General features: G+C 43.8%; 1 pseudogene; it reads right to left on the bottom strand.

Annotated features, from left to right (window-relative positions):
* Window positions 1-19,322: 19,322 nt before the first annotated feature.
* Window positions 19,323-19,440, bottom strand: LOC126419942 (5S ribosomal RNA; annotated as a pseudogene).
* Between the last annotated feature and the right edge of the window lie 399 nt (window positions 19,441-19,839).

Genomic DNA, 19,839 nt, shown 5'->3' with positions numbered 1-19,839 from the left:
TCAATGTTTTTGTTATCCATAACTTTATAAATATGACGGTAATGCGAAATCTAATACCAGTTTTGGAATCAGTACAAGAAATATAAGTTGAGACACTTCACATAGCTTTTTAAATTTCGTAAAAATTACATTAATTATATTTCAGTAAGATGTTAGAACGATTTGTAGATGGAATAGATGACTCAAATAATGTTGCAGCCACATTTGTGTACACTCCAACTGATTTAATTTGTAAGTGAAAATCTCTTTTGTGTTAAAAGTACTATAAATTAAAATACTGCTTGCCACCAGGCAGCTTTCTTCTAGTATGAAGTACACAATTAACTTGGTTTTCGTGACCTCAAGTCCCTGAATTGCGCGAGGAGACGCATAACCACTTAAACATTTTTTTTTAGACCCCAGCAGCTGCTCAGTGAAAGTTGTCACTGAGATAGGCCGTGCGACTTACTATTCGTGTGGTTTTGGCGATTGCCAGAATTATGTTGGCAGCTCTGAACAACATGGCCTACGTTTTTTTGTTGTGGAGTTTGTATGAAATGTGATTCGTGTGAGCGGTGTTTACCAATAGACCACGTACTCTGAATTAATGGTTTTACTTATCTATTAGTACCTGGTTCAGAGGCTAATCTCCTATAATGATCTGCAGCCAGTATTATTCACCGTTGTAATCTACGAAATCCATTACTACATATGAATTTGTGGTATCGTTTAGTTTATGGGAACTCAGATTTTAATTGATTTTAGACATAAGAAACGCCACACACTCCATGAATGTAAATGACTGGATAGTGTAAAAATGGTTCAAATGGCTCTGAGCACTATGGGACTCAACTGTTGAGGTCATCAGTCCCCTTGAACTTAGAACTACTTAAACCTAACTAACCTAACGACATCACACACATTCATGCCCGAGGCAAGATTCGAACCTGCGACCGTAGTAGCAGCGCGGTTCCGGACTGAAGGACCTAGAACCGCTCGGTCACAACGGCCGGCTGGATAGCGTAAATTGGTATGTTTGCAGTACGGGAGCTATATGAACAATTATAATTGTCAGTAGGCTCGGAAGCAATGATGGAAATAAAAGAAAGGTTCAGGAATGGAATTAAAATACAAGGTGAAAGGATATCAATGATACGATTCGCTGATGACATTGCTATCCTGAGTGAAAGTGAAGAAGAATTAAATGATCTGCTGAACGGAATGAACAGGCTAATGAGTACACAGTATGGTTTGAGAGTAAATCGGAGAAAGACGAACGTAATGAGAAGTAGTAGAAATGAGAACAGCGAGAAACTTAACATCAGGATTGACGGTCACGAAGTCAATGAAGTTAAGGAATTCTGCTACCTAGGTAGTAAAATAACCAATGACGTACGGAGCAAGGAGGACATCAAAAGCAGACTCGCTATGGCAAAAAAGGCATTTCTGGCCAAGAGAGGTCTACTAATATCAAATACCGGCCTTAATTTGAGGAAGAAATTTCTGAGAATGTACGTCTGGAGTACAGCATTGTATAGTAGTGAAACATGGACTGTGGGAAAACCGGAACAGAAGAGAATCGAAGCATTTGAGATGTGGTGCTATAGACGAATGTTGAAAATTAGGTGGACTGATAAGGTAAGGAATGAGGAGGTTCTACGCAGAATCGGAGAGGAAAGGAATATGTGGAAAACACTGATAAGGAGAAGGGACAGGATGATAGGACATCTGCTAAGACATGAGGGAATGACTTCCATGGTACTAGAGGGAGCTGTAGAGGGCAAAAACTGTAGAGGAAGACAGAGATTGGAATACGTCAAGTAAATAATTGAGGACGTAGGTTGCAAGTGCTAATCTGAGATGAAGAGGTTAGCACAGGAAAGGAATTCGTGGCGGGCCGCATCAAACCAGTCAGTATACTGATGACCAAAAAAAAAAGGCTCGGAAGGTCTTTGTCTTAGACCCTGGACCTATCAAGTGACATTAGCCCCAACCGTGGGTCCCTGAATATTCCTGAAAAAAATCCCACCAGTTCGGTCGAAACGTCGAACGTCGAAGAGTTTTGAAGGGGAACATGATGGGGCCTAAAAACCCACAAGATATTATTTTCGTTTACGAACGTCGTTACACGCGGGGAAACAACGTTAACGAAGGCATGGAACAAAAATAATGACAAATTGTTACCTCAACCTGAAAAGTAGTAATAAGCGGACATAAAACATGTTGCTCCATTCTGCAAAATATTAACATAGGAGATTTCGCCTATAATTATTAGTATCCGTTTGATGAGCCTTCTTGAGAACGAGAACGGCCTGCTGCTTTTCCCAGTCGCCTGTGGCGTCTCGTTGCTCTAGAAATCTACGATAATATACTGCTAGGAGGAGTGTGCCGTATAAGATGACGCAATGGTTGAGACGCTGCAATCGCATTCTGGACGAGAGGGAATCAAACCCACGCCAAGCCATCCAAATTTTTGCGGGGTTTCCTTAAATTAAGTCATCTGGATATCGATTATAAATTAAAGTGCTATGAAGTTTTTGTCTCGAGTGTAGCCTTGTAGAGAAGCGAAACAGGGACGATTAACGGTTCGTGTAAGAAAATAATACAGGAGAATAATGAAGATTAGATTGGTAGGTCGGATAAGTAATGACGAGGTACGGAATGAAATCGGGGATAAAAGAAATGTATATCCTGTGTTGACTACAAAAAGAACATTTCGAGATACGTGTGGTGTCTTCAATGTTAATTGCGTGAGTGAGTGTACACGACAGAGGATGCTGGTAGATCTCCTTAATTCATATCATCTGTTTCGACCTGTATTCTTTCCAATGAGAGTGCAGGGGAGTAGTACCACAGCCATAGAGAACATTTTTGTTCATTCATTATTACTAGAGGGCATTCCGGTAGCAAAAAGGTGAATGACCTTACAGGCCATGATGCACAAATTTTAACGTCAAAAGAATTTCGTGCTCAGTCGCACGTTAGATATAATTAGAAACTATTTTTAAAAAAGCTTATCCAATTGGAATAGATATCGTTTTAAACCTCATTCAGGAACAAGATTGTCAGGATACTTATAGTGGAAATAACGTAGACAATAAATATAATTCTTTTCTCAACACATTTCTCATGCTCTCTGAAAGTTGCTTACTACACTACTGGCAATTAAAATTGCTACACCAAGAAGAAATGCAGATGATAAACGGCTATTCATTGGACAAATATATTATACTAGAACTGACATGTGATTACATTTTCACGCAATTTGGGTGCATAGATCCTGAGAAATCAGTACCTAGAACAACCAACTCTGGCCGTAATAACGGCGTTGATACGCCTGGGCATTGAGTCAAACAGAGCTTGGATGGCGTGTACAGGTACAGCTGCCCATGCAGCTTCAACACGATACCACAGTTCATCAAGAATAGTGACTGGCGTATTGTGACGAGCCAGTTGTTCGGCCACCATTGACCAGACGTTTTCAATTGGTGAGAGGTCTGGAGAATGTGCTGGCCAGGGTAGCAGCCGAACATTTGCTGTATCCAGAAAGGCCCGTACAGGACCTGCAACGTGCGGTCGTGCTTTATGCTGCTGAAATGTAGGGTTTCGCATGTATCGAATGACGGGTAGAGCCACGGGTCGTAACACATCTGAAATGTAACGTCCACTGTTCAAAGTGCCGTCAGTGCGAACAAGAGGTGCCCGAGACGTGTAACCAATGGCACCCCATACCATCACGCCGGGTGATACGCCAGTATGGCGATGACGAATACACGCTTCCAATGTGCGTTCACCGTGATGTCGCCAAACACAGATGCGATCATTATGATGCTGTAAACAGAACCCGGATTCATCCGAAAAAATGAGATTTTGCCATTCGTGCTCCCAGGTTCGTCGTTGAGTACACCATCGCAGGCGCTCCTGTGATGCAGCGTCGAGGGTAACCGCAGCCGTGGTCTCCGAGCTGCTGCAAACGTCGTCGAACTGTTCATGCAGATGGTTGTTGTCTTGCAAACGTCCCCATCTGTTGACTCAGCGATCGAGACGTGGCTGCACGATCCGTTACAGCCATGCGGATAAGAAGCCTGTCATCTCGACTGCTAGTGATACGAGGCCGTTGGGATCCAGCACGGCGTTCCGAATTACCCTCCTGAACCCACCGATTCCATATTCTGCCAACAGTCATTGGATCTCGACCAACGCGAGCAGCAATGTCGCTATACGATAAACCGCAATCGCGATGGGCTACAATCCGACCTTTATCAAAGTCGGAAACATAATGGTACGCATTTCTACTCCTTACACGAGGCATCACAACAACGTTTCACCAGGCAACGCCGGTCAACTGCTGTTTGCGTATGAGAAATCGGTTGGAAACTTTCCTCATGTCAGCACGTTGTAGGTGTCGCCACCGGCTCCAACCTTGTGTGAATGCTCTGAAAAGCAAATCATTTGCATATCACAGCATCTTCTTCCTGTCGGTTAAATTTTTCGTCTGTAGCTTGTCATCTTCGTGGTGTAGCAATTTTAATGGCCAGTAGTGTACTAGAACATTCAAAACACGGTACTGACGCTGACAGGCTGACAGGGTGGCTGATTAGGGATGAGAATATCGTGTAGAACGAAGTGGGAATTATATCAAAGTATTAGAAGTAGTCACAATCGAGATGGAGCAGCCATTACAAACAGTAGGAAGGCAAAAAGTATGTAAGACGCAAGCAGAATAGCTAATTCTGAGGATGGAATTAAAATCATATGGGCAGTCGCGAAGGAAGTCTCAGGTCAGTAGCACGAGGTTGAAGATATAAATCAGTGCGTAGTAGAAATTTTTCTGTTAGTGATAAGGCGGATATACAGGGTGATTCTGTAAGTGTGTGCAAAAATATAACAGGACATGGAGAATGCTCCACTGAACAACTTGAGGTAGGGAATCTGGCGCTGAAGAAGCCAGCTTAAGGAGATTGGAAGTAAACGTTTGCTTGTTTGCTTTGTTTAGCATTAATGTTTCCCAACATATTTATAACTAACATGCGTACAAGTTTACGCATACTGTGTTGTTAATTTACACGTAAATTTTTTATTTCCTGCAAGGAAACAAGAAGGACGAGCCTGATTACCATGAAGTCATGATGCAGGTTTTGTTTACATTACTTGTCTATAAGGTGGCTCTGTTTTATCGTATTTGCGTTGTCCCATGACAGAACGTGCTATGGATCAACGACAGACCCATTCATTACTCAGTGCTATTCGGAGACCTTAAGTACAGTACTATGAAGCGATAGCGGTGCGGTGTCGCAGAACTCACTGACATGCACCATGTGTATGGGGAAGTACGTTGCAGTGCTCTCGCTGCTGAAAGGCTGTACAGGGAACGATGCGAGTAATAATCAGGATCACAAAGGGCGCAGTGCTTCGGCGGACAATGGCTACAAAGCTGCTGGCCTGCCGCAGGCTCTTGGGATAAAGTATGGCCTAAGCTGCGGTCTTCAGCTGTTGAAACTATCGAGCACAGTGGTCGCTGGCTTTCGGGCATTTCCACTGCAAATAATCCAGTATACTGTAATCATATAATATGGCCTTCCACGCATTGCGACAATGTCATTCCATCTGTCTGCTGCCGTTCGAAAGCAAGATACGTAAGTATGTTGTCTGCTACATACGAACCAGTTGCAAACACCTACATCTACATCTACATCCATACTCCGCAAGCCACCTGACGGTGTGTGGCGGAGGGTACCTTGTGTACCTCTGTCTGTTCACCCCTTCTATTCCAGTCTCGTATTGTTCGTGGAAAAAAGAATTGTCGGTATGCCTCTGTGTGGGCTCTAATCTCTCTGATCTTATCCTCATGGTCTCTTCGCGAGATATACGGAGGAGGGAGCAATATACTGCTTGACTCCTCGGTGAAGGTATGTTCTCGAAACTTCAACAAAAGCCCGTACCGAGCTACTGAGCGTCTCTCCTGCAGAGTCTTCCACGGGAGTTTATCATCTCCGTAACGCTTTCGCGATTACTAAATGATCCTGTAACGAAGCGCACTGCTCTCCGTTGGATCTTCTCTATCTGTTCTATCAACCCTATCTGGTACGGATCCCACACTGCTGAGCAGCATTCAAGAAGTGGGCGAACAAGCGTACTGTAACCTGCTTCCTTTGTTTTCGGATTGCATTTCCTTAGGATTCTACCAATGAATCTCAGTCTGGCATCTGCTTTACCGATGGTCAATTTTATATGATTATTCCATTTTAAATCACTCCTAATGCCTACTCCCAGATAATTTATGGAATTAACTGCTTCCAGTTGCTGACCTGCTATGTTGTAGCTAAATGATAAGGGATCTTTCTTTCTACGTATTCGCAGCACATTACACTTGTCTAATTGAGATTCAATTGCCATTCCCTGCACCATGCGTCAGTTCGCTGCAGATCTTCCTGCATTTCAGTACAATTTTCCATTGTTACAACCTCTCGATATACCATAGCATCATCCGCAAAAGGACTCAGTGAACTTCCGATGTCATCCACGAGGTCATTTATGTATATTGTGAATAACAACGGTCGTAAGACACTCCCCTGCGGCACACCTGAAATCACTCTTACTTCGGAAGACTTCTCTCCATTGAGAATGACGTGCTGCGTTCTGTCACGAGTGACGTGTTTTTCGTGAACTATCGGCAACTAGCGAGGAGAATGAGGGACAAATCAGTCTGTGCAGAGCTACGTCAAAACTCAGAGTTTCACCAATGATCGTTGAGGAGGTTTCTCCTCGTATTGATTCTCGGTTTATGACAAAGACTCTGGCAAAAATCGGGACCAGGAAGAAGAGCTGATCGCCTCTTCTGTGATGGTGTCAGGAAGAGACCTGTGTTGAGACTGTCTGTACCAGCCTTTTGTTTAATAGGTTTTCTCACGAGTCGTGAACCCTACTGTGCATATTTATACTGGACTGGTAGACAGCCAGATGCCAGGGGGCAGCTGTGCGACAGAGATGGGTCGCCGGAGCGCGTCTTGTGGTGTGCCGTATGCCGGCTGCACCTGCCCCAGGGAGGAGGTGTGGCTATCAGCGGGAGGTGGACGCACCACCTGCGAAGCAGCCAGAGAGTTGCGGTGCGGTATGAATAGCCAAGCCCAGCCGACGTTGTGGCTGTTGAGTCTTAAGAGAGGCTCCCGTTCCCCGTATGAAGACGGAAAGGACAAGTGGCGTATTCCATGGAGTGAAGAAAAAGTCTAAATCAACTCCACCTACTAATTTATTTCTAGTTTTTATCCACATTACAACGCGTTACCTAACATCTGAAAAAAAAAAATTCTTCTTGTCACTGTTTTCTGTAATATTTATGTTTACAAGAGGATGGGCAATGATAATGATCAAACATCAACTTCGTCCCAGTGCCATTTTCTAGGATATCAAGGAGCAATTACAACACTTGTGGGCCAGCTTGCCTCAGAAGAGAATATAACGGTTATATGAATGACACCCTTCCCAATCGAATCAGTGCACCATGCATCAACAAGAGACGGGGTACAACGTCATACTGATCGTGGGCTCCTGTTGCCAAGTTCTATGTGAATTTCACTCGAATTTTTAATCGCTGAAATAACATCAGATACCCCCTAAGCCCGTGAAGCTTCAATTCGTTTCCTCCTCGCGTTCTAGGTGCTTCACTTTCTTTGTTAGGCAGTGTGTATAACGTGAATAGGCGACTGACAATTAAACTTTAAGGAGTGTGAATAGAAAAGTAGCATATTGGCATTAGAACGACGACAGACGCACAGTGAGAGGATGGAGAAGTTTTGCGCAGATTAGAACAACAAGAAATCTAAAGATAACTAGTGGACCTACTTGCACTTTAATGGGCCAAATGACGTAATAACAATAGTCATAACAATGTAGACAGTCGATATTCAGTAAATCATGGTAATAATGATATTAATAATAATCATCATTCAGAATGCCTTTCTTTAAATACAGCTAAACAATTAGGAGAAATAGAAAAGAATGAAAGAAAAACAATCGGGAAAAGTTATAGGACCAAAATATGAATATGGGAAATTGAAATTAAGAAGTAATAAAGAAATTTTTGAAAAAATGGTATCAAAATCAGAGACAATGTGGAAGGGCACAGTTATACTCTATGAACACCGAAAACGGCTACGTGAAAAGAGGATACCAAAAAGAATTCTGAACTTTTTTGACAGCAACCCTAAATAAGTCAACGTCACGGATCAAAGGAGATGGCGGTGCGGTTCTAGGCGCTACAGTCTGGAGCCGAGCGACCGCTACAGTCGCAGGTTCGAATCCTGCCTCAGGCATGGATGTGTGTGATGTCCTTAGGTTAGTTAGGTTTAAGTAGTTCTAAGTTCTAGGGGACTGATGACCTCAGAAGTTAAGTCGCATAGTGCTCAGAGCCATTTGAACCATTTGAACCATCAAAGGAGCTAAAGCAGACCCGACAGAAATGGAAATGACGGAGGAAGAAACAGTAGAAAGAGGGAAGTTCAGAGCAAAAGTTTCTAGGGTTTCCAGGTGGAAAAACAGAAAAACAGTGGCGCCGTAGTGACAGAGGGAAAAAGAGAGAAAACACAGGAAAAGAATTAGAACCTACTGGAAAGGAAGAATCGAGAAAAGAAAGAAGATATAAGTTATTTCGGGTGTTCATTACTAGACCAAACCATTTAAAAAAATACTAAATCTAGCACAGTGAACTCATTTGGTGTGTTGTAATGGTTATAATAATAATTATGGTAATAACACATATAGTTGTCCGCCCCCGGTAGCTGAATGGTCAGCGCGACAGAATGTCAATCCTAAGGGGCCCGGGTTCGATTCCCGGCAGGGGCGGAGATTTTCTCGGCTCAGGGACTGGGTGTTGTGTTGTCCTAATCATCATCATTTCATCCCCATTGACGCGCAAGTCGCCGAAGTGGCGTCAAATCGAAAGACTTGCACTCGCCGAACGGTCTACCCGACGGGAGGCCCTGGTTACGCGACATCTATTTATTTACATATAGTTAAATATATAACACGTCAGCGTCAGTTGCAAATAGAAACCAATCTTTATCTAGGTTTCAGCCAAAATAATTTGGCCTTTTTCAGAAGCTATTGACACTAAACTATTGCATGCTAAAGTTTGGCCATGTCTAGTATTAAACTATAGCACCGAGTTCCGGCGCAGCTCTCGCAGCCTACCGACCTCATCCGTGCAGTGGGGCCTGCTGTTTCTCGTCAGCTACGTAATGTAGATTATGACTGGGTACTACGGTGCTATAGTTGTATACTTGACATGGCGAAACTTTGGCATACAATAGTTTAGTGTCAATAGCTTCTAAAGAAGGCCTAATTATTTTGACTTAAACCTAGGTAAAGATTGGTTTCTATTTGCAACTGATGCTGACGTGTCGTGTTTTTAATTATCACAGTTGGTGAGAAGGCTGCACGATGTTAAAAATTCTTAACACATATAGTAATAGAAATGTGATACTTCTGAAATATCGGTCTAATTATATTGTGTTAAGCAATTTCGTCGCTATGTTTTTTTTTTTATCTTTTACACTGAGTGTGAAGCATGAAACAGAAACGTATGGCTGCAGTACAGACGGAATCAAGTGTCGAGAAGAAGTTGACTGGTTTGGAGAACAGCAGGATGTAATAGGGTAAGGTAGTAGATAGATGGAAGAGAGACAACGCAGATAGGGACGCTGGGAGTATGGGTATTGTCGACAGTGTGTCAGAAATACTGGTTCGCTGTTGGACGGAATAACATAAGCCAATTAACACACAAGTTCTCTGGGTATAGTGCCGCGTCATATCGCAAAGTAACAGCCAGTGGGTAAGACCGACGTTTTGGTCAAAGTTTTAGTAGAGCCAGAGAAAGAGCCGCATCCGTGTTCGAGTTCACAGTTTTTATCAGTGTCCGTTATTTTACCGTATGAGACGGCACTACACCCAGAAAACTTCTTTGTTAATTGACACTGGCCGCGGACGCTTAGGCTACTGTAACACGAGACAAGTCTATCAGCGTCAGTCTGAAGCGTAGGATAAATTTGTTGAATACCACGGAATAAAAGTTGGAGACGTGAGATTTTCAGATTATTTCAAGATTTATGGCACACATTAAGTCGATATACCATGTGTGATGGATCGTTTCGAGTCCATCTAACCCATATCAAAATATTCAGTGGTATACTCACAGCCGGCCTGTGTGGCCGTGCGGTTCTAGGCGCTACAGTCTGGAACCGCGTGACCGCTACGGTCGCAGGTTCGAATCCTGCCTCGGGCATGATATGTGTGATGTCATTAGGTTAGTTAGGTTTAAGTAGTTCTAAGTCCTAGGGGACTGATGACCACAGATGTTAAGTCCCATAGTGCTCAGAGCCATTTGAACCATTTTTTTGGTATACTCACTCAGCGATGCAAACGCATCGTTACTTGTTGACATTTCGCAGCAACGCAGCATGTCATTCTCAATGGAGAGAAGTCTTCCCAAGTAAGAGTGATTTCAGGTGTGCCGCAGGAGAGTGTCGTAGGACCGTTGCTATTCACAATATACATAAATGACCTTGTGGGTAACATTGGAAGTTCACTGAGGCTTTTTGCGGATGATGCTGTGGTATATCGAGAGGTTGTAACAATGGAAAATTGTACTGAAATTGAGGATAATCTACATCGAATTGACGCATGGTGCACGGAATGGCAATTGAATCTCAATGTAGACAAGTGTAATGTGCTGCGAATACACAGAAAGAAAGATCCCTTATCATTTAGCTACAATATAGCAGGTCAGCAACTGGAAACAGTTAATTCCAGAAATTATCTGGGAGTAGGCATTAGGAGTGATTTAAAATGGAATGATCATATAAAGTTGATCGTCGGTAAAGCAGATGCCAGACTGAGATTCATTGGTAGAATCCTAAGGAAATGCAATCCGCAAACAAAGGAAGTAGGTTACAGTACTCTTGTTCGCCCACTGCTCTAATACTGCTCACCGGTGTGGGATCCGTACCTGATAGGGTTGATAGAAGAGATAGAGAAGATCCAACGGAGAGCAGCGCGCTTCGTTACAGGATCATTTAGTAATCGCGAAAGCGTTACGGAGATGATAGATAAACTCCAGTGGAAGACTCTGCAGGAGAGACGCTCAGTAGCTCGGTACGGGCTTTTGTTGAAGTTTCGAGAACATACCTTCACCGAGGAGTCAAGCAGTATATTGCTCCCTCCTACGTATATCTCGCGAAGAGACCATGAGGATAAAATCAGAGAAATTAGAGCCCACACTGAGGCATACCGACAATCTTATTTTCCAGGAACAATACGAGACTGGAATAGAAGGGAGAACCGATTAGAGGTACTCAAAGTACCCTCCACCACACACCGTCAGGTGGCTTGAGGAGTATGGATGTAGATGTAGATGTAGATGAAGATGAAACAAATGTTGCTGCCGTAACTCATTTAAAATGAAATACGGTCATTGCACGAATAACTTTTTTCGCGAACTCATACCACAGCAGTACTGGTAATCGTTCAACAGCACGCGCCACTGTCGGAAAACAATACTGTCACCGCCATTCTGCCCACCCCTAGCATATCCAGACTATAGTCGTTACTTTGAGGCTCTACAAATCGCGGACCCACGAAGCGAAGTGTCTGTAACTTTTCCCGAGGACGTGGGAAGACGGGTTAAGCACGGCGAATCGAGAGGGCGGCGGGGAGCACAGGTGCTGACCGGGTAGCAGCTGTACCGTATCGCCCTCGAGATTCCGGCCTGCCGAAACACAAGTTGATAAGGTATGCAGGATGCATACGGATCGGGGATATTGCTGCGCGATCAGAATGACAATGGCGGAGGCTGCAGCCCTGTGTTCCGCCTGCTGGCGTCCAGAAAGAATATGGAAATCAACGGCGATCAGCTGGCGGAGCTCCCACGGGCCGTATTTATGAGCGCGCGCGATAAAGCCGCTGACACAAAGGACGGCCGGCCGGCCGGCTCCGGCGCAGCCAGGCTCCCGACTCCGACCGCTACCAGTACCCAGCTCCGGACATAAATCAGGTTTAGCCGCAGGAGGAGTACTGGTCTCGGACACGTCTTCTCGAGACGCCGAGTTGCAGAAACACAGACGTAACTCCTCCAAAGCAGCTGAACATCACTACTGGGACACCGGAGGAACCGACATCTGACACCAGGCAGTATCAAAGGTGGAAGTCTTTGCCTATGAAGATTCTCCTCCCACAAGCAGACCACACGGCGATAGGATTTCTCTATTTTTCTTCTTTGATATTTACGTGCATGAAGTTCATAACTCAAGTATCAGTCGACCAAAGCGTAACATACAACTTTCAAAATGCCTCAAGAAAATCGAAAGTTTTCCGAGCGTCTTTAATACCTGAACGTAAGGTACTCTTGTCCAAGGGTCGCGTGGCTCTGTGCTCGCTTGCTTGCCTACCCTGTGAACAGCCTCCGTTCGATCTTCGGCCGCAGTAAATGTTTAAACAAAGGTGCATGTTCCATTAGCAATATCTGTAAAGCGTAAAACACACAAGGATGAAAAATGTGTATTTTTAGTTTTTTTATAATTTAAACAATCTTTATTAACAATCTTTTATATAAGATCGGTAATTAAGAGTTTATATTCGCCAGTCCTGACAAAACTCTACCATCTGGTGAGCAAGATGTATGAGACAGGCGAAATTCCCTCAGACTTCAAGAAGAATATAATAATTCCAATCCCAAAGAAAGCAGGTGTTGACAGATGTGAAAATTACCGAACTATCAGTTTAATAAGTCACAGCTGCAAAATACTAACGCGAATTCTTTACAGACGAATGGAAAAACTGATAGAAGCCGACCTCGGGGAAGATCAGTTTGGATTCCGTAGAAATGTTGGAACACGTGAGCCAATAATGACCCTATGACCTATCTTAGAAGAGAGATTAAAGAAAGGCAAACCTACGTTTCTAGCATTTGTAGACTTAGAGAAAGCTTTTGACAATGTTGACTGGAATACTCTCTTTCAAATTCTGAAGGTGGCAGGGGTAAAATACAGGGAGTGAAAGGCTATTTACAATTCGTACAGAAAGCAGATGGCAGTTATAAGAGTCGAGGGATATGAAGGGGAAGCAGTGGTTGGGAAGGGAGTGAGACAGGGTTGTAGCCTATCCCCGATGTTATTCAATCTGTATATTGAGAAAGCAATAAAGGAAACAAAAGAAAAGTTCGGGGTAGGTATTAAAATCCATGGAGAAGAAATAAAAACCTTGAGGTTCGCCGAATACATTGTAATTCTGTCAGAGACAGCAAAGGACCTGGAAGACCAGCTGAACGGAATGGACAGTGTCTTGAAAGGAGGGTATAAGATGAACATCAACAAAAGCAAAGCGAGGATAATGGAATGTAGTCGAATTAAGTCTAGTGATGCTGAGGGAATTAGATTAGGAAATGAGATACTTAAAGTAGTAAAGGAGTTTTGCTATTTGGGGAGCAAAATAACTGATGATGGTCGAAGTAGAGAGGATATGAAATGTAGACTGGCAATGGCAAGGAAAGTATTTCTGATGACGAAAAATTTGTTAACATCGAGTATATATTTAAATGTCAGGAATTCGTTTCTGAAAGTATTTGTATGGAGTTTAGCCACGTATGGAAGTGAAACGTGGACAATAAATAGTTTAGACAAGAAGAGAATATAAGCATTTGAAATGTGGTGCTACAGAAGAATTCTGAAGATTAGATAGGTAGATCACATAACTAATTAGGAGGTATTGAATAGAATTGGGGAGAAGAGGAGCTTGTGGCAAAACTTGACCAGAAGAAGAGATCGGTTCGTAGGAGATGTTCTGAGACATCGAGGGATCACCAATTTAGTATTGGAGGGCAGCGTGGAGGGTAAAAATCGTAGAGGGAGACCAAGAGATGAATACACTAAGCAGATTCAGAAGGATGTAGGCTGCAGTAGGTACTGGGAGATGAGGAAGCTTGCACAGGATAGAGTAGCATGGAGAGCTGCATCAAACCAGTCTCAGGACTGAAGACCACAACAACAACAACAACAACAACAACATGAAAACTGAATTTCTGTGTGCGATGTGTAACTAAAAACAAGAAGACGTGAATTTTTCATAAAAATGACAATTTTTTTGGGTCGTCAGCCTTCTCACTCAACTGATGCGACCCACCACGAATTCCTCTCCTGTGCCAGCCAAAAAATGTTCAAATGTGTGTGAAATCTTATGGGACTTAACTGCTGAGGTCATCAGTCCCGCCGGCCGCGGTGGCCGTGCGGTTCTAGGCGCTTCAGTCCGGAGCCGCGCTGCTGCTACGGTCGCAGGTTCGAAACCTCCCTCGGGCATGGGTGTGTGTGATGTCCTTAGGTTAGTTAGGTTCAAGTAGTTCTAAGTTCTAGAGGACTGATGATCACAGCAGTTGAGTCCCATAGTGCTCAGAGCCATTTGAACCATTGTTTTCATCAGTCCCTAAGCTTACACACTACTTAACCTAAACTATCCTAAGGACAAACACACAGACACCCATGCCCGCGGGAGGACTCGAACCTTCGCCGGGACCAGCCGTCCTGTGCCTCTTCATCTCAGAGCAAGACTTGCAACATACATTCTCAATTATTTGCTGGATGTCTTCCAGTTTTGCCTTCGCCTACAGTTTTTACCCTTTACACTTCCCTCTAGTACCATGGAAGTTACTCCCTGATGATGTCATCCTGTCCCTTCTCCTTGTCAGAGTTTTCCGTATATGCCCTTTCCCCCTGATTCTGCGGAGAACCTTCTCATTCCTTATCTCATCAGTCCACCCAATTTCCAGCATTCTTCTGTAGCAACACATCTCAAACGCTTCGATTCTCTTCTGTTCCGGTTTTCCCGCAGTCCCTATTTCACTACCATACAATGCTGTGCTCCAACCTTACATTCTCAGAAATTTCTTTCTCAGTTTTTGATACTAGTAGATTTCTCTTGGCCAGGAATGCCCTTTTTACCTGTGCTGATCGGCTTTTGATGTACTCCTTGCTCCATCCATCATTGGTTATTTTGCTGCCTGTGTAGCTGAATTCCTTGACTTCAGCTACCTCATCATTATCAAATTTAATGTTATTTTTGTCGCTGTAGTTATTTCTGATACGTCTCATTACTTTCTTCGCTTTACATTCCTCTGACTGTTCATTCCATTCAACACATTCTGCAATTCTTCTTCCCTTTCACTCAGGATGGCAATGTCATCAGCAAATCTTACCACTGATATCCTCTAATCATGAATTTTAAACCCATTCTTGTACCTTGAGACTTGAAATGGCAATAAGATTTGTTAATTAGCATATGTTTGATGAATTTCATTTTCAAATGACTTAGGTATTCGAACTGAACGGAAAACAACGAAAGAATAATGGCCGAAACGAGACTCGAACCAGCGATTACCAGTCTTGAGCGTTGCTGATCTTTTGCCATCTGTATTTATTTTCGCTTCAATGAGATGATTGTAGAATTCGTATGTTTTATTTAAAAATTTGCATCGACCAGGAATCGAACCCAGGGTCTCTACGTGGCAGGCCGAGTGTTCTACACGTTCCCTGTCGAAAAGATTTGACCGTACATTATTAAACACGCGTGGAAAACTTGAAAGTCGATTTTCTCGATAATTTTTGATAGCTACATCGATGTTCTTTGGGGGTTTATGTTTGAGCTGTGGGCTTCACGTACTATAAATATAAATAAATATATTACAATTATAAAAAATAAAAATCCGGTTTCTAATTGCGGCGCGGTTTTCTTATTAGTGTGGTTTGACGCGTGACCTACAAATATAATAAATTTCCTAGAAATCGAAAAGCTCATGTCCACGAGTCAGCACGGCTTTAGAAAGTATCGCTCGTGCGAAACTCTGCTTGCTGTTTTCTCACGTGATACACTGTGACCTATGGACGAAGGGCAACAGGCAGATTCCGTATTTTTAGATTTCCGAAAAGTATTAGAAACGGTACCTCACTGCAGACTGTTAACGAAGGTACGTGCATACGGAATAGGCCACCCAGATATGTGACTGGCTCGATTACTACTTCAGTAATGGAACCCAGTTCGTTGTCCTCGACGGCGAGTGTTCATCGGATACAGAGGTAGCATCAGGAGTGCCCCAGAGTAGCGTGATAAGACAGTTGCTATTTTCTATATACATAAATGATCTGACAGCCAGGGTGGGCAGCAGTCTGCGGTTGTTCGCTGATGATGCTGTGATGTACAGCAAATTGTCGTAAATAAATGACTGCAGGTTCATACAAGATGACGTAGACAAAATTTTTAGTTGGTGTGATGAATGGCAGCTGGCTTTTAGTGTAGAAAAATGTAAGTTAATGCGGATAGTAGGAAAAACAAACCGGTGATGTTCGGATACAGCATTATTAGGTCCTGCCTGACACAATCACGTCGTTTCAATATCTGGGGGTAACGTTGCGAAGCGATATGAAATTGAACGAGTATTTGAGAATTGTGGTAGGGAAGGCAAATGGTCGACTTCGGTTTATTGCGAGCATTTTAGGAAAGTGTGGTTCATCTGTAAAGGAGACCGCATACAGAACGCTAGTGAAACCTGTCCTTTAGTGCTGCTCGAGTGTTTGGGATACGCACCAGGTCGGACTGAAAGAAGATACCGAAGGAATTTAGAGGCGACCTGCTAGATTTGTTACCGGTAGGCTCGAACAATACGTAAATGTTACGGAGATGCTGCGGGAACTCAAATGGGAATCCCTAGAGGGAAGGCGACGTTCTTTTCGAGAAACGCTATTGAGAAAATTCAGAGGATTGGCATTTGAAGCTGACTGCCACTCGATTCTACGCCGACAACATAAATTGCGCGTAAGGACCATGACGATTATATGCGAGAAATTAGGGCTCATTCGAAGGCATATAGGCAGTCGTTATTCCCTCGCTCTGTCTGCGAGTTGAACAGAAAAGGAAACAACTAGTTGTGGTACAGGGTACCCTCTGCCAGGCAGCGTAGGGTGGCTTGCAGAGAATATGTTTGTAGATGTATAAATTTCACCAATATAACCGTTGTAGTACAGTAACCGCAATTTCCTAGGGACTAAACTCTTTGAACTTATAAAAGTGGCAGGCACTAAATAGAGGGGCGAGATGTTATTCATATGTTGTACAGAAGCCAGGCGGCAGTTACAAGGGTCGAAATACTTGAAAGGAAAGCAGTGGTTGAGAAACGAGTAAGACACGGTTGTAGCCTAGCCCAGTGTTACTCAATCTGAACACTGAGGAAGCAGTAAAGGAAACCAATGAGAAATTTGGAGAGTAAATTAAAATTCAGGGAGAAGAAACAAAAAGTTTGAGGTTTGCGGGTGACATTGTAGTTCTGTCAGAGAAGGCAAACGAGCTGTAAGAGCAATTGAACGGAATGGATGGCACCTTCAATAGAGGTTATAAAATGAACATCAACTAAAGTGAAATAACAAAGAAGGAATTGGATTACGAGAGCAGACACCGAAGGTGGTAGACGAGTTTTACTGTATGAACAACAAAATAACTGATGACGAGCGAAGTAAAGAGAATGTGAAAAGCAGACTGGATAAATTTCCGAAAAAGAGCAATTCGTTTAACATCTAATGAAAATTTATATGTTAGGAAGTGTATTTTGAACGTACTTGCCTGGAGAGTAGCTGTCTGTGGGAGTGAAACATGCAAGATAATGCGTGCAGACAAGAAGAGAATAGATACCACTGAAATGTGGTGTTACAGAATAATGGAGAAGATCACATGGGTAGGCCGAGTAACTGAAGAGGAGATACTGGTTCGAACTGAGAGAAACGACTAAAAGAAGGGATCGGCTCACAGGACACATCTTGAGACATCGAGAACAGCTAGCCCTATAAGGGAGGGTAGTGTAAGGGAGTAGAAACTAGAGACCAAGAGGGTGAATGCACTAAGCAGATTCAAACGGATGCAGTTTGCAGTAGTTATTCAGAGATGATGTGTCTTGCACAGGATAGAGTAGCGTGGAGTGCTGCATCAAAGCAGTCTCCTTACTGAAGACGAAGACAAGAACAATTTTTTCTATCATAGTCTAAAAAGATAACATGTGACACCTGTGTTACAAAATGTTCGTAATTAACTGCTTCCAAAGATGCTGAATACTTTCATCTGAGATTTCGGTTGAGTACGTCCATTAGTTCGACTGTTATCCTAAAAGAAAACACCTCTCCCCGATCCAGTGACTGTAACCACATAAATCCGGCACCGTCCGAAAAAAGGAGAAAAAAAGGAGATAACAGGGCCGTTCACAAAGTCATGCATCACGTTTTTTTTCCGGAAAGCAAATTGATTTTTTCAGAATTCCAATACACCATATTATTCTCAACTCTTTTGGCTACAAAAGTCTATTTTTCAGCATAATCGTCTTTCAATATGACAGCCTTACGCCACCTTACTGGAAGGACCTGTACGCCCGCAAGGTACCACTCTACTGGTCGGCGTCCTGCTGCATGAATAATCTGCGCGTCATACTCGTACTGATCCTTTGATGGGCCAAACAGATGTGTGTCGGAAGCTGCGAGACCCGGGCTGCAGGCCGGATGAGTACAGACAGTCAATGAAGTTTCGTGAGCTCCTCTCGGGTGCGCAGACTTGTGTGAGGCCCTGCGTTATCGTGGAGAAGGAGAAGTTCGAATGCATTTTTGTGGCTGCGAACACGCTGAAGTCGTTTCTTCAGTTTCCTGGTGTTGTGTGCGGCCGGCCTGGACGCGGGAGGACAGACAGGTTTGCGTGTCCTTGCTGCGATGATGACAGACGCCTCGCCCACCGACTCACCTGCTTTTGTTCTCTGCCAGGTCTCGATAGACATTCTACAATCGCCAAGGAATATATGCTACGTTCTGGTTTTCCGCCGAAAGAGAGACTCAATAACAGCTCTCTCCTTGGAACGCACCTCCGGTACGGACGCCATTTTGAAGACTACATATAGCGCCGGCTCCTATTGTAACTTTATGAAACTATAGTGGCTGCGGTGGGAATATTCCACGATGTCCAACAACAAATTTCGCATTTTTTTTTCAACCGAAACTGGCCGAGAAAAAAAATGGGTTGCTTTACCTGTTGAGCGCCCCTCGTACAATTTTTATTAGAGAGAAGGATTTAGTTACTATAAAAAAAGCACTCCGTCTTCAGGCCACAAATGTCCCATTCGACCGCCGTGTCATCCTCAGCTGAGGATTCGGATAGGAGGGGCGTGTGGTCAGCACACCGCTCTCCCGGTCGTTATGATGGTTGTCGTTGACCGGAGCCGCTAACTATTCGGTCGAGTAGCTCCTCAATTGGCATCACGAGGCTGAGTGCACCTCGAAAAATTGCAACAGCGCATGGCGGCCCGGATGGTCACCCATCCAAGTGCCGGCCACGCCCGACAGCGCTTAACTTCGGTGATCTGACGGGAACCGGTGTATCCACAGCGGCAAGGCCGTTGAAATTACTGTAAGGTGAGTGGTTAACCATGACAGGAAGGGTTTTCCTATTGTCAATTATTTCTTTCTTTCGCTTACGCCATAGTCCCGCAACGATCGCAGGGTCGGCGCGGTTAGAACAGATTTGGCTTAAAATGGCTCTGAGCACTATGGGACTTAACATCTATGGTCATCAGTCCCCTAGAACTTAGAACTACTTAAACCTAACTAACCTAAGGACATCACACAACACCCAGTCATCACGAGGCAGAGAAAATCCCTGACCCCGCCGGGAATCGAACCCGGAAACCCGGGCGTGGGAAGCGAGAACGCTACCGCACGACCACGAGCTGCGGACCAGAACAGATTTGGCAAGGTTAGTTTTAGGGGTGGCCGGATGCCCTTCCTGCCGCCGCCCCGTACC

The sequence above is a fragment of the Schistocerca serialis genome, chromosome 9 (assembly GCF_023864345.2).
Source record: "Schistocerca serialis cubense isolate TAMUIC-IGC-003099 chromosome 9, iqSchSeri2.2, whole genome shotgun sequence".
NCBI classification, from domain to species: Eukaryota; Metazoa; Arthropoda; class Insecta; order Orthoptera; family Acrididae; genus Schistocerca; species Schistocerca serialis.
This window is presented reverse-complemented; position numbering and strand designations above follow the sequence as displayed.